We start from the raw sequence: 19,596 nt of genomic DNA, 5'->3' as shown, positions 1-19,596 counted from the left end.
CCCTCCCTGGCCTCGGGCCTCCCTGTTCCCTGAAACACAGCAAGACTGAAAGCAGGCCATTTAGTAACCCTACAGGGGTGTCCAAGTGCTCAAGGAAAGGAACAGTCCCACATCCCTCACTTTAAATTAAAAGCTAGAAATGATTAAGCTCAGTGAGGAAGGAACATTAAAAGCCAAGACAGGTCAAGAGTAGGGCTTCTGCACCAAAGAGCCAAGTTGTAAATTAAAAAGTGTTACTCCAGTGAACACACACATGATAAGAAAACAGATACAGTCTTAGTGCTGATACAGAGAAAGCTTTAGTGGCCTGGACAGAAGATCAAACCAGCTACACCATTCCTTTAACCCAAAGTCTAATCAGAGCAGAACTTCACCTCCCTTCAACCTCAGAAAGCTGACAAAGGTAAAGAAGCTTTAGAAGAAACCTCCGAAGCCAGCAGAGGCTGGTTTGTGAGATGCTGAGGACAGAGGTTGCGTCCATAATGTGGAAGTGCGAGGTGAAGCATCAGGTGCCGATGTGGCAGCTACGGCAAGTAACGCAGAGCTAGCAAAGACAATGCATGGAGGTGGCCGCACTGAACAACAGATTTTAATGCAAACCAAACGGTCTTCAATCAGAAGAAGATGCCATCTAGGACTTTCATAGCCAGAGACGAGAAGTCACTGCCTGACTGGAAACCTTCAAACGACAGGCTGACTCTCCTGTTAGGGGCTAATACAGCTGTTGGCTTAAAAGCTGAATGCCCATTTACCAGTCAAAAATCCTGGAGCCCTTAAATTACATTCAATCTATACTGCCTGAGCCCTGTAGGTGGAACAAATGGGCTGCATGACAGAGTATCTCATAGATGGTGATTCCTCTGTTCAATCTGAAAGCCACTTGAAAAGGATTTGCCATTCTAGGTGCCATTAAGAACATTCGTGATTCGTAAGAAGAGGCCAAAATATCAACATTAACAGGAGTCTGGAAGAAGCTGGTTCCAACCCCCATGGATGACTTTGAAGGGTTCAAGACTTCATAAAGGAAGGAACTGCAGATGCGATAGAAACTGCGCAAGAACTGAAACTAGAAGTGGAGCCTGAAGACACAAACGCATTGCTACAATCAGGGTAAAACCCTCAGAGAGGAGGAGTTGCTTCTGATGGATGAGCAAAGAAAGCTGTTTCTTGGGATGGAATTTACTTCTGGTGAGGATGCTGTGAAGATCAGTGAATGACAACAGAGGATATAGCATATGACATAAACTTAGTTGACAAACTATGCTGACAAAACGTCAGCCTGCCACAACCTTACTGTAGGTGGAGTGTTTCACCTCCACGCTGATGACTGCTGACTGGTCCGAGTGGTGGTTGTCGAAAGCTGGAACGGTTGTGGCAATTTCTTAAAATAAGACAGTGATGAAGGCTGCCACATCTATTGACTCTTCCTTTCACAAACAACTTCTCTGTGGCACATGATGGCTGTTTGATGGTATTTAACCGCAGACTGGTTCCAAATAGGAAAAGGTGTACGTCAAGGCTGTATATTGTCACCTTGCTTATTTAACTTATATGCAGAGTACATCATGAGGAACGCTGGGCTGGAAGAAGCACAAGCTGGAATCAAGATTGCTGGGAGAAATATCAATAACCTCAGATATGCAGATGACACTACCCTTATGGCAGAAAGTGAAGAGGAACTCAAAAGCCTCTTGATGAAAGTGAAAGAGGAGAGTGAAAAGGTTGGCTTGAAGCTCAACATTCAGAAAACAAAGATCATGGCATCTGGTCCCATCACTTCATGGGAAATAGATGGAAAAACAGTGGAAACAGTGTCAGACTTTATTTTTTGGGGCTCCAAAATCACTGCGGATGCTGATTGCAGCCATGAAATTAAAAGACGCTTACTCCTTGGAAGGAAAGTTATGACCAACCTTGATAGTATATTAAAAAGCAGAGACATTACTTTGCCAACCAAGGTCCGTCTAGTCAAGGCAATGGTTTTTCCCGTGGTCATGTATGGATGTGAGAGTTGGACTGTGAAGAAAGCTGATCGCCGAAGAATCGATGCTTTTGAACTGTGGTGCTGGAGAAGACTCTTGAGAGTCCCTTATACTGCAAGGAGATCCAACCAGTCCATTCTAAAGGAGATCAATCCTGGATGTTCATTGGAGGGACTGATGCTAAAGCTGAAACTCCAATACTTTGGCCACCTCATGCGACGAGTTGACTCACTGGAAAAGACTCTGATGCTGGGAAAGGTTGGGGGCGGGAGGAGAAGGGGACGACGGAGAATGAGATGGCTGGATGGCATCACCGACTCTGTGGACATGAGTTTGAATGTACTCCGGGAGTTGGTGATGGACAGGGAGGCCTGGCGTGCTGTGATTCATGGGGTCGCGGAGAGTCGGACACGACTGAGCGACTGAACTGAACTGAACTGAACTGAACCGCAGTAGAATTTTTTAAAACTTGGAGTCACATTTCTAACTACAAACTGATACTTTGTAAACCCCCTCCCCCAGCACACTTCATCCACTCTCACTCCCATCCTTGCCTCTGGCAACCTCCAATCTGTCCTGTGTCCACAAGCGTCCTTGTTTAGATTCCACACACAAATGAGGCTACATGTATGTATCTGTCTTTCTCTCTCTGATTTATGTTACTGAACATAATACCCTCACAGTCCATCTATATCGTTACAAATGGCAAGAATTCCTTCCTTTTTATGGCTGAATAATATTCCATTGAATATACCGCCTACCTCTCTTAAGCCAAAAAAATAAAACATTCATTCAATCACTCATTTATTTCTAAAAACATTCCTACAAGATCATTTCCTCAACTACCTAAAGAATTCATAGCTTAGTTGATACATGAGTTCATTGCTTGTTAGCTATACAAACATATAAATTTCTAAGAACATATATTTCCCCTTACTTGCTTTTGGTCACTACTGTCTCTCTCAGAATATTTTTTTTTAACTAACTAGCCTACCATAATAGATATCAATTCTTTAATAACCTAAAATAATTCTCAGAAATTTAACATAATCCATTTCACATTCTCTTTTTTCAACCTACAACACAGGTTAAGACATACCCTGCTTATTAGCAAAATAATTTCAAAGAAAGCACAGTCTATAGTAACAAAATAAGCAATTCTTTTCAACGGAATACTCAGAACTGCTATACCTTCCTTCTCTGTTCTGTTAACTGGAAGCGTACAGGCGCTTCAGTCTGTAAGGGGACTGGGGACTGAGCACACAAGCACACAGATGTCCAGTCCTCCCGGGACCAGCCTTCCCCGGCCACAGCCCTGGCTGTGACACTCTGGGTATTATATCCACAAGTATCATACGCTTGTTGTTGTTGTAGTCACCAAGTCACGTCTGTCTTTGCAGCCCCAAGGACTGAAGCCTGCCAGGCTCCTCTGTCCGTGACTTTTCAGGCAAGAACACTGCATTGGGTTGCCATTTCCTTCTCCAGGGATCTTTCCCCAGGGACTGAACCTGTGTTTCCTTTGTTTCCTGCACTAGAGGCAGATTCTTTACCTGCTAAACCATCAGGGATAGAAAATTGAGATGTGTGAAATACAGCTACCATATAAAGTATAGTTTCTTAAAGCCAAATTTTAGAAGACGTGGAATGCTTCTGTACATACTGCTTCACATGTTTAAGCTGAGTGTGGAATATCAACAGGGAGACAGTTCATGAGGAAACATGTGCTTGTCAAGCTCTTGACTTACTATTCTCACACTGTGTTCTTTGCCAGCCCCAAATTCTAACAAGACAGTAGCATTTTCTTGCTTCCGTCCGTCCGTCCGTTCCGTCGCTCAGTCACAAAGAGTCGGATACGACTGAGCGATGGAACGGACGGACGGACGGAAGCAAGAAAATGCTACTGTCTTGTTAGAATTTGGGTCTGGCAAAGAACACAGTGTGAGAATTAGCAGAGGAATCTGTATTCGCAAAGGCTTCACCAGGCCAATGTTTTGTTAACTCATAAAACTATACCAGAGAAGTGAACTGAATCAAAACCACGCAGTTTCCAGCCCCTACATTTACCACCATTTCTGCCCTGTTAAACAACAGAAGAGCTCAGCCTCTGGAAGGTGATTCACTCTTCTTTGTTGACCAATTAATGTAAATAATAGTGCTAATACATACGAATAGGGAAGCTATACAACTCTTAAATTATTAAATTAATTAATTTATGTAATTATTAAATTTTCCTTTAGAAACTATTATCTCCAATTATGCCTTAACTACTTGTCTATAATCAGTGTCCTTTCACATTCACAGACACACAGGTATATGAGACAAAACACACTGTTTAACTCTCTCATTTTAAAGTGATGCAAAGGAAGTGGCATTTACCTTGCGGTCTGCAGGGAAGACAGGAAGGCATATAAGTAGGAACTGAAAGGCACCCGAGGAAGAAAACCAAGTGTGGGGAAGACAGTGGACCCACCCGCCTAACCCAGAGGTCGAGTGCACAGAGGTGATAAAAGGTGAAACTGAAAAAGTGGGGCCACACTGTGCAAGGGCCTAAACAGCCCACTAGAGCTAAGAACTAGATGAATTTTCAAGGTGAGTTGCAAAAGCAAAGCTACCCCTCCTGGGGTGGTGCGCCAGGCACAGGAACGGCCCTGCAAAAGGGGAAGGCGACCACCACCACCTCGGACAAGGGGTGTGTGGCTGAGACACAGAGCAACACCCAGGAAGACAGACCCGAACCTGCCACCTCCCCACAGCCCGAAACCCAAACGCTCCCTAACAAGATGCTCCACAACACGCCGTTCCCAGGATACTCTCTCATCTCGGAGCCTAACGAAATCCCAACAACGGGATTTAAGCTTTACTTCAATTTTTAGTAAAAATTTATGAATGATGAGCTACTCAAAGCTGTCGGGTTGTATGCCATCATATACTCCAAAGCAGAAACAGAATTCAGACCGTGTCATCCATTTTGTTTACACATTAAAGCCCCTCAGTGGCATGGTATCAGTAATTAATACAAGTCACTCTCTGACATTCCTACTATATTCTGATAGATATAATAACCATTTGTTTGTATGTGTGTGCTTTCACAATCAAATTACATACAACCTGAGAATTAATCTTGCACATGACTCCTGCTTATTCTCCCAATTTACTGTTTTATTATTTAGAATCTTGTTAAAGTTTCTTTTTTCTTTTTTACCATTATTTACAGATTTTTTTCACATTAAAGCTGTCATTACTTAGTGTACTCCACTCTCCGCTTCTGAAGTTTATATTCTTTCTTAAATTTTATTTTTAGAGTTCAATTTAGAACTGTAATCTATATTTGATTGTGTGTCCCCACTCATATGGACATCTTTTAGTAAATGGCTCTCAAGGCCTAGGGACACTATAATACAATCTCAAACAATATTTCCCTGGGTTGTATAAGTAGCAAAAATTTATATAAATTTCAAAACAAGACAGAGCCTTAGATAACATTTACTCAAGTCACTAGGTGACACAAGAAGCACTGCTGGGACATCTCACCTATGGGGCTACTCTTGGTAAAAAGCCCGGTACTGTGGATTCAGTGGACACGATGGTATACCATATTTTACATGCAGAAATTCTAAATATCAGAAAGGTTTTCTTCAGGCAGCCTGTCCCATCTACCCACTTATCCCTGTCCTCCACAACACTGCCACTCAGCAGAGAAATGAACAGTGAACTCCCCTCAGCAGCCCCGGCAGAACACTTCTTCCCACCCAGCTCTCTTCCACCTAAAATCCCCTGAGGTCATCTTTTGTGCCAGCATATTCAGGACACTTTCGGGTCCAGCTCATTTATTTCAGAATTGTATTGTTATCCAAGTCTGGGTCGGTCTCCTGTGGGGTCCCTGCTCCTTTCTTCTGAGTCCTGGTGTACAAGGTTCTGTTTGTGCCCTCCAAGAGTCTGTTTCTCCAGTCCTGTGTAAATTCTGGCGGCTCTATGGTGGGGTTAATGCTGACCTCTTCCAAGAGGGCTTATGCCATACCATGTCTGCTGCACCCAGAGCTCCTGCCCCTACAGCAGGCCACTGCTGACCCATACTTCCACAGGAGACACTCAAACACTCAAAGGAAGGTCTGGCTCAGTATCTGAGGGTTCTCCTGGTGTGCACAAGGTTTGTTTGAGCTCTCTGAGCATCTCTGGCCGGTATGGGGTTGGATTCTAAATGCGATTTTGCCCCTCCTACCGTCTTGTTGGGGCTTCTCCTTTGCCCCTGGATGTGGGGTATCTTTTATTGGTGGGATCCAACATTTTCCTGTCGACAGCTGTTCAGCAGCGAGCTGTAACTCTGGAGTTTTCGCAGGAGAATAGCACATGTCCTTCTGCTCTGCCATCAAGCAAGAATACTAACATGGTTTACCATTGCCCTCTCAGGTGGACAACATTTTGTCAGAACTCTCCACCATGCCTGGCTGTGGACTTTCTCTCTGCCAACTTTCTTCCACCCAAGAAGTCCTGAAATGTTGCCACTCCTTTAAATCCAAGACTATAGATAGTTTCACTTTTGTAAGGACTGGTATATTGTGGACAGTGTATGGTTTTCAATAACATAGCAACATTTGCTATGTGTATAATAACAACATCTCAATTAGTTCCAATGATGTGGAAAAGTTCTGTCTGGAGAAATCAAACATAAAATCGCCAAAGCTCTGGTGGCGGTGTCACAGGTGTTGATACAGGCGTTAGTCAACAATATTGATTACAGTATATTCTTGATGAAAGTCAAGTGAAAAAGTTGGCTTAAAACTCAACATTCAAAAAACCAAGATCATGGCATCTGGTTCCATCACTTCATGGCAAATAGACAGGGAAACAATGAGACACTTTATTTTCGGGGCTCCAAAATCACTGCAGATGGTGACTGCAGCCATGAAATTAAAAGACGCTTGCTCCTTGGAAGAAAAGCTATGACCAACCTAGACAGCATATTAAAAAGCAAAGACATTACTTTGCCAACAAAAGTCCATCTAGTCAAACCTATGGTTTTACCAGCAGTCATGTATGGATGTGAGAGCTGGACTATAAAGAAGGCTGAGCGATGAAGAATCGATGCTTTTGAACTGTGGTGTTGAAGAAGACTCTTGAGAGTCCCTTGGACTGCAAGGAGATCCAACCAGTCCATCCTAAAGGAAATCAGTCCTGAATATTCATTGGAAGGACTGATGCCGAAGTTGAAACTCCAATACTGTGGCCACCTGATGCGAAGAGCTGACTCATTAGCGAAGACCCTGATGCTGGGAAAGATTGAAGGTGGGAGGAGAAGGGGACGACAGAGCATGAGATGGTTGGATGGCATCACCGACTCGATGGACATGAGTTTGAGCAAGGTCTGGGTGTTGGTGATGGACAGGGAAGCCTGGCGTGCTGCAGTTCATGGGTTAGCAGTGTCGGACACGACTGAGTGACTGAACTGAACTGTTATCTAATCTGCTGGTATTTTTTGTGTTAAAGATTTCCAGAGGAATTGATTCTGTCACACAACAGCTTAACTAACCTTTGTTGCCTTGTCATTTGGAAATGTGAACAATATGACAGTGATACACACAGTTAATAAAAACAAAGAGAATGAAGCCTAAGATCGAGTCTATGGAATTAAGCTCCATCGACACTGACTTCACTTCTCTCTCTGGACTCCTCTGGGCACAGCCGTCCACGCTCACAGTCCACCCAGAACCTGTTCACCAGACCCCGCTGCCTACATCTGGACCAGAAGGAGATCTGAGAATTGTGACCACTAAGCTTAGGCTGACACAAACTGTTCTTAGGGAATCTAAGGTAACTAGTGAATGTGGCTAATACTCTGAAGAAAGGAGTAAATTAAAAAGAAAACTCCAACTACATTCTGCACAGAATTCACACCAAGCTCAATGATACAACCACTCATAACCCACTTACATTTTCCTTCTGAAGTCCTGGGCGTCTGCCTCTCTCTAAACTCCTGCCTCCTGTCGTAGGTCTCAGTTTGGACAGCATCTCAGAGTGGCCTACATGAGTCACACACCAGGCTCTCACTACTCCACACAAACACCCAGTACCTACGTGACTAAGTTCCCTTAAAATATTGTGCAGGAGTTTTTGTGAGGATTGAAACAACATATAGTCTTTTTCATAGAGCTGGTACATAAGAGGGACTTCAAAGCTGCCGACTGGTGGTGGCTGTGGGGCTGCCTTTTAGAAAACCCCGCCAGAATTCTAAGTACAAGGGACACAACAACGAGGAAACGTGATTCTTACGCTTGAAAAGAATTCGTTCCAGTGAAGCGAACGGATGCAGACCTAATGCAGTTCAGTGTGGCCCAGCGTGGTGATGGAGGAAGAGCTCGGGGTGGGGGTGGGGGGGGGCACTGCTCAGGGCCCAGCACGCGTCTGAGCGCCGTCCTGCAACGCGCGCGGCCCTGTGGCCCGGCTGCCCAGGACATCCCCACTCAGTCCTTGGGATTCCAATGTCAGCTTCCACTTGTAAAAGGACCGAGTTTGGAACACCCACACCAATTTCTTATCCCTGTATGCACAGGAGTTTGGAGGTTTGCAGGGAAGGGAAAAGAGGGTAGTCGTTGTTTTTTTTTTTTTTTTGTAATTCACCACTTCCTTATTACAGCAAAAGTATAAAAGAAAGGAAAAATTAAACGGGGCCCCGCTGAAAGGGGCCAGCCCTCAGCCATCACACCTGCACACGCCTGGGGGCCTGGTGCAAAGCCTCCAGCCTCCTGCTTCTGGACTGGGTTACCTCACCGTGACCTGCTGAACGTCAGCCCTCGACACCAGGGTTTGGAAGGAAAGGAGGGAGGGAAAGGAAAGCATTAGTCAACACCCACATTTCAAACCCAGCCTGGACACTTTCAGCTGTGTGGGAACAGTCAACAGGTCACTAACATCTCTGAGTAGCCACAGCCTGCACAGCCCCCCGAGAGCCCACATGAGGCTTAACACTCAGATGCTGTATCTGGAAATTCACCATCGTCTCTTTGAATGTGACTCAGCAAACACAGCGGGACAAGAGAATGCAGGCTGCCCTCGGGAGAGGCCGTGTGCGTCCCCGTCTCACCTGGGCAAAGGAGGCCACCCTGGGCCCCCTCATGGGACGAGTATAGGGCACACGGAGAGGCGGGCCTGGCACCTCAGGGCCATGATGTCTCCTTTCAAAGTACACGGCAGCAAGGGCGTGATCTAGAAACGAGAAAGGCCCAGGACTCCTTTCTTGCCTCCGCCAAGGATCTCCCATGGTTCCCTCCCCTCTCAGTCTCCTCACAGATCATGCACATATCTAGAAGGGAAGCAAGAACAGCGCAGTTGCTTCTGTACACTGTTCCCAACAGGCTGCGACTCGGGACCCTCTGCCCCAGTGCCGGCCCCTGGACACAGGTCTACTGCAACAACAGACACAGGACCACAAGGAACTAAAAGCAACTGCACACACGCGCAGGTGGGGCAGTCAAGAACAGGGAGATTCAACCGCCACTTCTGAGCAGCCAGGAGCAAAAGCAGGGTCCTGCACACTATCCTGCACAGCAGACCACCTAAGCTCCTCCTTCCCGCCTGACCCACTGTCCCGCCCCCACCCGCACCCCATTTACAGGAATCACTCACCTCTGCTCAGGGAACCTGTTTCCTGCCTTTACCCCCTGGAGTCCCAATAAAGCCCTGCCAGAATCTCTCCTCTGGCTTCTTATCAATCTCTACTGATTAAAGAGTCCAAGGAACCACAACACCTGGTTCAGGGAGCCATGCCCACTGTTTTCCACTATTCTTATAAGTGCAAAAAACAAGCGCATGTACACACTAAGAAATACAAATTGTGCAACTTAGGTGATTCCACATACAGACGTTGTCATGTTTTCAATTAAGCCTTTCACTGTACAATATAAAGATCAAGGCTTCCCTAGCGGCTCAGTGGTGAAGAATCCACCTGCCCATGTAGTAGACACGGGTTGGACCCCTGGCCCGGGAAGATCCCACATGCCACGGAGCAACTAAGCCCATGGGCCACAAATACTGAGACCAAGCTCCTAAAGCTTGTGCTCTGCAACTAAAAACCCTCCACGATGAGAAGCCAGCGCACTGCAACTAAAGCAGCACCCTGCCTGCCACAAGTAGAGAAAAGCCCACGCAGCAAGAGACTGAAGACATTCAAAAATAAAAAAATGTTAAAAGATGAATGATAAAATTCAAGCTAATTATGTAAATTTATTTTTTTTTCTAACAACAAGAGCAAATAAAGTTTAAGAGTCAAGCAGGGCAACAGCAGAAGAGGAAGAACTTTGTATTTCAGCGTCTTCCACAGAGCTTCTTTCTTTTGAACAAGAGATGTCTACTTTTCATTCTGCCATAGTCCTGCTAATTACACGGCTCAATTTTTGTTTAGTAAAAAAAAATAATAATAATGTCCTACTGAGTTTATGACTTCTAAGATACAAATTAAGATAAGTATAACCAGACTAGTTTTTGGTCTAGCATGTGAGCAGCTTGATAGTCACCACTCAATTCTGACAAGTAAAAACCTGGAAGAACTGAAAAATCAGCAACTCTTCTTAGATCCATCACAGAAGTCAAGTCACAAGGCAGACCACAGGGTCTCCCCAACCCTCACCCAAACTGAAGAGATAGAATACAGAGAATCGTAACTCACAAGAGTTGAAACCAGCAGCAGGGTAGATGGAGCTGGGGCCTAGGACAGGCTACCCCAAAATATGCCTCAGCGACATACTGATGATTCTAGATCAACACTGTGTGAGAAACAGCAGTGGCAGGGGAGGGGGCGCAGATAAAAAAACCCGAAACACTCTGATCCTCCCTGAGCACCTGAAAGCAGATGACTCTCTCACACGCAGGCAGCCTCCCTAACTGGGAGGAGAGACAGCTGCATGAACACACTCTGATGCCTGGGGAAGCGAAACACCCAGCTTCAGTGCCCTTGGCCATCCTGTCCCACCTGCAATGGGGAAACCCAAGGCACTTCTACAGTGCACAGCCCAGGGATGCAGCCTCGCCCAAAGACAAGACCTGATCATAGTCTCCAGAGCGCTGCCCTGCCCCACAGGCCCGCCCCCGTTACCACAGGCCACTGACTGGAATTCCAGTACATCACACTGCATTCAGCCTCAGAAAAATGAAGCCTGCAAAGAGGCAAAAAACACAGTCTGAAAAGACACACGAAGCATCAGACCCAGACTCAGATACAGCAGGGATGTAGGCATTATCAGACTGAATTTAAAACAACTACATTTACTATGTTAAGGGCTCTAACGGAAAAAGTAGATGGCATGCCAAGAACAGACAGGTAATGTAAGCAGACAAATGGAAATTTTAAGAACCAAAAAATGGCACAGATTGAAAACATGTAACCGAAACAAAGAATGCCTTTAATGGGTTTAGCAGCAGCAGACTAAACCCGGCTGAAGAAAGGACCTCTGAGCTTAAGTGTACATCAACAGAAATTTCCAGTGTGACAAAGACTGCGGTGGGGAGGGGACAACATCTAAGTGGGACAACTATAAAAGATGCAATCTGCACATACTGGGAATTGCCAGAAGGAAAAGAAAGAGGAAAAAAAGGAACAGGAGAAATATCTGAAGCTACACTGACAGAGAATTTCCCCAGATTAATGTTGGATGTCAAGCCACAGATCCAGGAAAGTCAGGGAACAACCAAGCAAGATACATGCTAAAAACAACTATGCCAAGGCATATCATTTTCAAAGTACATAAGATCAAGCATAAAGAAGAACTCCTGAAAGAAGCCGGGGCGGGGGGAAACAAAACCTTATTAAAGAAGAACAAAGACAAGAATTACATCTAACCTCTCCCTAGGAAACTTGCAAGCAAGAAAGACACCCAACTCAAGTATCAAATATTTTAACTGTTGGAAGAAAAAACCCATAAATTTATAATTCTTTGTCCTGTGAAATTATACTTGAAAAGTAAAGACTTTCTCAGACAAACAAGGATTGAGGGAATTTGTGGCCAGCAGACTTGCCGTGCAAGAAATGATATAAGAAATTCTCTAGAATGAATGAAAATGATGTAGATGAGAAACTCAGAACTACATAAAGAAAGGGAGAAAATCAGAGGATGAATGAGAGGATAAAATAGGATAATTATCACAAAACTGCCTTGTGAACTGAAAAATAAGAATACAATGTAAACATTTGAGATTTAAATGGTACAATTATAACTTGACTCTTCCTACTCTTTCCTTGCTGGCTTTACGTATCCTCATGTCACCAGGTACTAGGCTAGAACACAGGATCACCAGAGACGCTCCAGTGGCACTACACTAACGGCAGCCTCCCTAATCAGATACCGCGTATTGTCCCAGGAGTTCCTTCACAGGCAGAGTCTGAGCTCTCTAGAAATTACAGCAGCTTCTTACTAACTCACAGGAAACCTAGAGGTTTGCCTGCTTTCACTGTCTGCATTAAGACGATACAGTAAGTCTGCAGCAGAAACAGAAATTCAGCATCAGACCACGCACTCAGCTCTCAAACACAGACGTGATGTTTCTCTATTTAAAGATCTTCGTTTTAATAAAGCAAACTACCCGTTAATAAAATTAAACCACTGTTAGAAAAGAAGTGATATTCTATAGATACTTTCAGAATGATACTTTATATATTATTAGCAAGATAACATTATCTGATATTTAAAAAGTCTAATTCATGTTATAAGTATTCTAGTAATTTGAGAAATCCAACTAAAGATTTAATTTCATGTTACCACAGACAACACAACCACAACTAACAACTGGTATTTATTAAGTTCACATGCAGTAAACCCATGTTCTAATTTTTTTACTTTTATTCATTAGTGATAAAATCTTAGAGTCACCTTTCCATGTAAGGGTTTGGAGACTGTGCTCTTTAGGACAAAACACAGTGAGCCAAGCTGCCTTCTTGCCACTAAGTTACTAACATCATCCCAGACCCTACCACCACACTAAGACAATACTTACGTCATCCCACCTACAAACACTGTGACAGTGACCAACGCCATCCCGCCCGACGACCACACTGCCACAGTGACTAACTCCATCCCGCCCCAATACCACACTGCCACAGTGACTAACAGCATCCCGCCCCAATACCACACTGCCACAGTGACCAACGCCATCCCACCCCAATACCACACTGCCACAGTGACCAACGCCATCCCACCCACGACCACACTGCCACAGTGACTAACAGCATCCTGCCCCAATACCACACTGCCACAGTGACCAACGCCATCCCGCCTCAATACCACACTGCCACAGTGACTAACAGCATCCTGCCCTACTACAAACACTGCTGTAATTACGAAGGTCATCCCCGCCCCGACTACAACACTGCTACAGTGACTTCTCCCCTCTGCTCCCGCACCCACCTGCCAACACAAAATGGCCTGTTTCCTTTTCTCCAAGAGGACGAAAATCCTCTCTCTTTGGCACTTGGCTGTGGCTACTTCAGAATAACACAATGCTTGTCTTCAACACTTCACTTCCAAGCTTTATGTCTTCTTTTTAAACCAGAGAAAAGATAGATAACCCCAATCTTCTATCTCACGGTTCTGCCAGAGAAATGTGGGCCCTCGGTTTAGTGCCACTACACCCGGAGGGATGGTAGGAAAAACTTTCAAGGCAACTAAACACAATGTACAAGTTATCAGGTATTTTACCAACAAACAATGAAAGATTATTGGGTATGAAGAATTACTGCTCCAGTTCCAAAGGGAGAGACCAAAACGAAAGCTGCAAAGGATTCCCAGCAGGTCTGGGTAAGCGACAGAAAAGACTGCCTGAACTGCTGCACACGCACGCCCCCCTGCGTTCCAGGTCCCCGTTACCGACAGCACCTCACCACTGGCAGAGCCTCAGGCCAGGAGCCCTGGCATCGCTTCCAGAGTGTCTCATCGCACTCGGTCCCCAGGTGCTTACGTCCTTACAGCCTCGGGCAAATAAAACCAAGCATGGGTCATAAATACCTCGCCTCTACAGAACGCCTGGGTGAGTGGTATAGCTAGGTGTTCCTAAGGCCTCATGACATATTTCCATACAGCCTACCAGTATACACCAGAATCTCAGTGCAGGAAAACTCCTTTTAAAGTGACAAAGCCCCCGTAGATATTCTAAGATTATTAAAAGACAAATTTGCTTAGCTATTAGCACCATATTAACTAACCCTCTTAGAACTGCAAATTTATTAATGATTCATTCACTAGCAACTCTTCAATATAATAGCTACAGATACTACTTTTAAAAAATATCTTCTACAATCTGGCTAAAGACTTTCCAGTATTACAAAGGTGGTTTTACCTTTTCCCCTTATTTTTAAAAAGACTTCCTCATGGTGGGTAATTAAAAGTATCAGTTTGAGGGAAAGCATCCTGAATAGGAAGCTATTTACATGCTCCCTGCAGGCTCCCTGGTCACGGTATGTGTTTAACCATATCTGAGGCCTTGGTCCATTCAACACTCACTGGGCAGTCAAGTGATGTGACAGGGAGCTGTCTGCACCACAAGCAAGGTCGACAGATGAGAGCGCAACTCGGCTCCAGTCTGAAGTCGCAGTGCCTGTCTTCCCTCAGCTCCCTCCACTCCCCTGAACCACCATGTCCGCTTCCCACGCAGCCTCCCCACCAGCCCATCATAAAGAGGGCCATTTCTACATCATCATTTTCCACAACAAATGCTGGTTCTACCAACAGTTATTTACTCAATAATTAAGCCTCAAAATAGGTGCTCAGCGGCATCTGAGGCAATGACATTCCACAGTCTGCATTGTGGGGATGTGTGGAGGAGGTACAGAGGAAAGAAACAAATAAACAACCACAAATGAAGCAGCAGGCAGTGTTCAGTGCCACTGTTGTTGCTCAGTCACTAAGCTGTGTCCAACTCTTTGTGACCCCAAGGACCGTAGCACGCCAGGCCTCCCCGTCCATCGCCAACTCCCAGAGCTTGCTCAAACTCACGTCCATTGAGTAGATGATGCCATCCAACCATTTGTCTGTCGTCCCGTTCTCCTCCCACCTGCAATCTTTTCCAGCATCAGGGTCTTCTCAATGAGTCAGCTCTTCCCATCAGGTGGCCAAAGGACTGGAGTTTCAGCTTCAGCATCAGTCCTTCCAATGAATATTCAGGACTGATTTCCTTCAGGATGGACTGGTTGGATCTCCTTGCAGTCCAAGGGACTCTCAAGAGTCTTCTCCAACACCACAGTTCAAAAGCATCAGTTTTCAGCATCAGTTCTTTCTTTATGGTCCAACTGTCATAAAGTCATATCGGTACATGACTACTAGAAAAATCACAGCTCTGACTAGATGGACCTTTGCTGGCAAAGTGATTTCTCTGCTTTTTAATATGCTGTCTAGGCTGGTTATAGCTTTTCTTCCAAGGAGCAAACGTCTTTTAATTTCGAGGCTGCACCCATGGTGATTTTGGAGCCCAGAAAAATAAAAGTCTGCCACTGTTTTTACTTTTCCCCATTTATCTGCCATGAAGTGATGAGCCCAGATATCATGAGCTTCATTTTTGAACATTGAGTTTTAAGTCAGCTTTTTCACTCTCCTCTCTCACCCTCATCAAGAGGCTCTTTACTTCCTCTTTGCTTTCTGTCATTACAGTGGTATCATCTGCATATCTGAGGTTGTTGACATTTGTCCTGGCAATCTTGATTCCAGCTTGTGCTTCATCCAGCCCGGCGTTTAGCATGCTATACTCTGCATAGAAGTTAAATAAGCAGAGTGACAATATACAGCCTTGATGTACTTCTTTCACAATTTGGAACCAGTCTATTGTTTCACATCCAGTTCTAACTGTTGCTTCTTGACCTGCACACAAGTTTCTTAAGAAACAGGTCAGGTGGTCTGGTATTCCCATCTCGTTAAGAATTTTCCACAGTTTGTTGTGATCCACACAGTCAAAGTCTTTAGCGTAGTCACTGAAGGAAAAGCAGGTGTTCTGGAATTCTGTTCCACAGGTGTCACGGAGTAAGTTAAAACAGGGCACCACAGTCAAGGATGACTAGGGGCCTCTGAATACTTTGAATTAGGTGCTCGGGGTAGGCCTGTGTCCAAGGTGCTGTTTAAAGTAAACTGAAGGCAGCACCCAGGAGAAGATGTGGGAAAGCATCCCAGGCAGGGCAAGGTGGCAACAGGCCGTTCTGGGGACACAGCACCAGGGTGGCTGAAGCAGAGTGAGGACGGGAGGGGAGATCGGATGTGAGACGTGTGCGGGGACCTCAGAGAACGAGGCTCAAGGAGCTGATACCATTCTGTATACAACAGGAAGACATGGGACATGATCCCATTTATCTTCAAAAGGACAGTTCGGAGGAAGAGGGAGCGCACTCAGAGGGGAAGGGGGCGCTCTCGGAGGGGAAGGGGGTGCACTCGGAGGCTACTGCAGAGGCCTGGAGACACAGCATGGCAGCCGCACGCGGGGTGGCAAAAGCGAGGATGGACAGAGGCAGCCGCTGGGATTCACCGGTGAAAGGAAGAGTCAAAGGTGCAGGGGCACTGGGTCAGCTCTGACTTTTGCCTTAAGCAACTCAGTGAGCCTACGAGTAAGGTCGCATCTTGACACGGGGGAAGCAGCAGGCAGAGGAGCAGCCACACCTCTGGCACACGGCCGTGACAAGGGGGCCGGTGAACAGAGAACGCTTCAGTTCAGTCGCATCCGACTCTTTGCGACCCCATGAACACTGGTCAAGCCCAGATACAGACCTATGAGGCTGTCTGTGCCCACGGGACGGTTAAAGCTGCAGGGCTGGCAGACAGAACAGAGGACGGGAGCCAGGAGGTAACAGGACTCAGTTCTCACAATCTGGGAGATGAGCTGGAGCCAACAGAGAATACTGAGAAAGAACAGGAAAGAAGTGAGAATACAACCAAGAGAAACGGGCTCATGGACACCAAGACAGAGCATGTGGTCAGGAAGAGCGAGTGGTCATCTGTACAGAAAACTGATGAGAACTCAGCAAGCAGAAAACTCCACGGGACTTGGCAACAAGGAGGTAACTGGCGACCTTGATTCGGGGAGACCGTCAGGACAGATTCACACAGAAACTTAAGTCGGATGCAACGAGGAGGAAATGTCAAAAAAGAAAGTAGTAAAAAGGATCAGAGGACCCTTCCAAACAAAAAGTGGTAGCTGGAGGTAATCCCAGTTGGAGATAAGAAGACACAGCAGAAAGGGAAAAACCGAGGAAGCCGGGGTAGGGGGTGAGGCGGCAGGACCCTGGGAGGAAAGCGTCCCTGCGGCAGCCACGGGTCCCAGTCCACAGAGCGGCCGTCCCACAGGAGAGGAGGGCGGGCCGGGCAGTTTGGGCAGAAGGGGACCACCCGCTGCTCAGTCCACAGGAAACAGAGACACCACTGAAGCGGGACATGGCGTCTGCTCACAGGGGAGAGAAAACATGAAAGAACCCTGGAAAACCAGAACATGAACACACCAGCAAGGAGGGAAGTGCAGCTGGACGGTGAGGCGACGTCAAGGCCCGTGTGAGACCTGCAGTCACGACCCGGACGCGGGAGCAGGCGGCAGGCAGAGGCTGCTCAGCAGAGGGCGCGGGTCAGCGCGGCCGGCTGGGGTCAGGCCCCGCGCGCCAGGCTGAGCGGGGTACGCAGCATGTGGACAGTCCAGGATCGAGCAGCTGAGTCGGGGCACACCATGTGCCTTTCCATCCTGGGGCCCATCTTCAGGAATGGTCTCCCCTTTGACTATACCTGGTTTTTCCTGATTAAATCCTTGTGCGACCGTGGCCTGCACATAATGAGAGCTGTTTTCCAAATATACTATCTGTACGAAATCCTTTCATACTATGGGGGCTCAACTGCAGTGACCAGAGAGTGAAGATTTTTCTGTAAGAACCTCCTACATGCTAGTATGCAAGGCAAAAAAAATAATAAAACCTACCAGAAAAGCGGGATGACTGGGAAGCAGCATGAAAAGATCAAGTGAAGCTAAAGCAGAAAAGCCAGACAAACACACATAGGTCCTCTCCCAACCCTCCCTCCCGGGAAGACTTGAGGATCAACAAGGGTCAGGAAGAGGGAAGGACAGAAGTTAAGGACTTGCACAATGAGCTTCACGCCCCTGCTTGCAGGGTCTGACGAGCTTCCAGGAGAGCAGAGGGCAGAGGGCAGGCTCGGGGAGACACCCCCAGCAGACACAGAAGGTTTCCTCCTCTCTTACCCTCTGCTCCTCATCCTTCTCCAGACTACAAGCTCCCAGTGGATACTTGCTTTTTTCTGATGTCATCTTTACACCCCCAGTGCTAGAACAGGATTCATCACATAACAGATGTTCAATAAATATGTAACGCACTTATGACACCTGTGCAAAGTCAGATATGGACTGATGGTTCTGAAGAAAGCTAGCACAGAAGGAACCTAATCCCTTGCCCCTGGAGGCTGATGGAAATGACCTCTCTCGGGTGGACTGGCCCCTGACCTATGGGGCTGCCAGAACAAGAACAAGAAGACTGTGTAGCAAGATGATCACTTTCCCAAGAGCAAATCGCAACTAGACACACTTGACTAGACTGGAAGCTCTAAAGGACAGGGATTTTTCCTCCAAGTTGTTCACTACTGACCCCAAGACCCTACACCCATGTCTGTTATAGAGCAGGCACTCCTTACGCATCTGCTGAATAATCTGAGTCTATCCTCATGATTGGGCAGGTAAGTGGCCCATCCAAATATGCTTATAAACACTTTTAGCTACTATGGAGAAGGCAATGGCAACCCACTCCAGTACTCTTGCCTGGAAAATCCCATGGATGGAGGAGCCTGGCAGGCTGCAGTCCATGGGGTCGCTAGGAGTCGGACACGACTGAGTGACTTCACTTTCACTTTTCACTTTCATGCATTGGAGAAGGAAATGGCAACCCACTCGTGTTCTTGCCTGGAAAATCCCAGGCACAGGGAAGCCTGGTGAGCTGCCATCTATGGGGACACACAGAGTCGGACATGACTGAAGCGACTTAGCAGCAGCAGCTACTATTTTAAAATTAAATTTTAATCATAAACACTGAGGTCTTTCTGACACCAAAGTCTATGTTCTTTTCAGGGTACCATGCTGCTATTACTTAGCAGAGTTTGAATGCCGAATCATTCCAGAAACACCGTATTAGAAACTGTGGATCTATGACACAAACAACTCGCTATCTCCTGATGGGCATTAATCGTTTCAGTAAATCCACAGCAGATGTTCAGTGGAAGACAGTAACTCCCTATCAGTGACCTCCTTTTTAGAAAGACCTGCTCGATCACTGTGGGACTGTGGGTAAATTTCACTCTCTGAATCTTTTGTTTCTCCTGCAAGGAGATCCAACCAGTCCATTCTAAAGGAGATCAATCCTGGGTGTTCATTGGAAGGACTGATGCTAAAGCTGAAACTCCAATACTTTGGCGACCTCATGCAACGAGTTGACTCACTGGAAAAGACTCTGATGCTGGGAGGGATTGGGGGCAGGAAAAGAAGGGGACGACAGAGAATGAGATGGCTGGAGGGCATCACCGACTCGATGGACATGAGTTTGAGTGAACTCCAGGAGTTGGTGATAGACAGGGAGGCCTGGTGTTCTGTGATTCATGGGGTCGCAAAGAGT

General features: G+C 46.2%; 1 protein-coding gene across 3 annotated transcripts in view; it reads right to left on the bottom strand.

Annotated features, from left to right (window-relative positions):
* The window catches only part of SMAP1 (small ArfGAP 1), a 184,665-nt gene that overhangs the window by 32,285 nt on the left and 132,784 nt on the right, over window positions 1-19,596 (bottom strand). The gene's annotated exons all lie outside the window — the stretch shown is intronic.

This window comes from Moschus berezovskii, chromosome 10 (genome assembly GCF_049115385.1).
Source record: "Moschus berezovskii isolate FMDL1 chromosome 10, NW_MosBer_1.0, whole genome shotgun sequence".
Lineage (NCBI taxonomy): Eukaryota > Metazoa > Chordata > Mammalia > Artiodactyla > Moschidae > Moschus > Moschus berezovskii.
The sequence above is the reverse complement of the archived record's forward strand: the minus strand, read 5'-3'. Positions and strand labels throughout refer to the sequence as shown.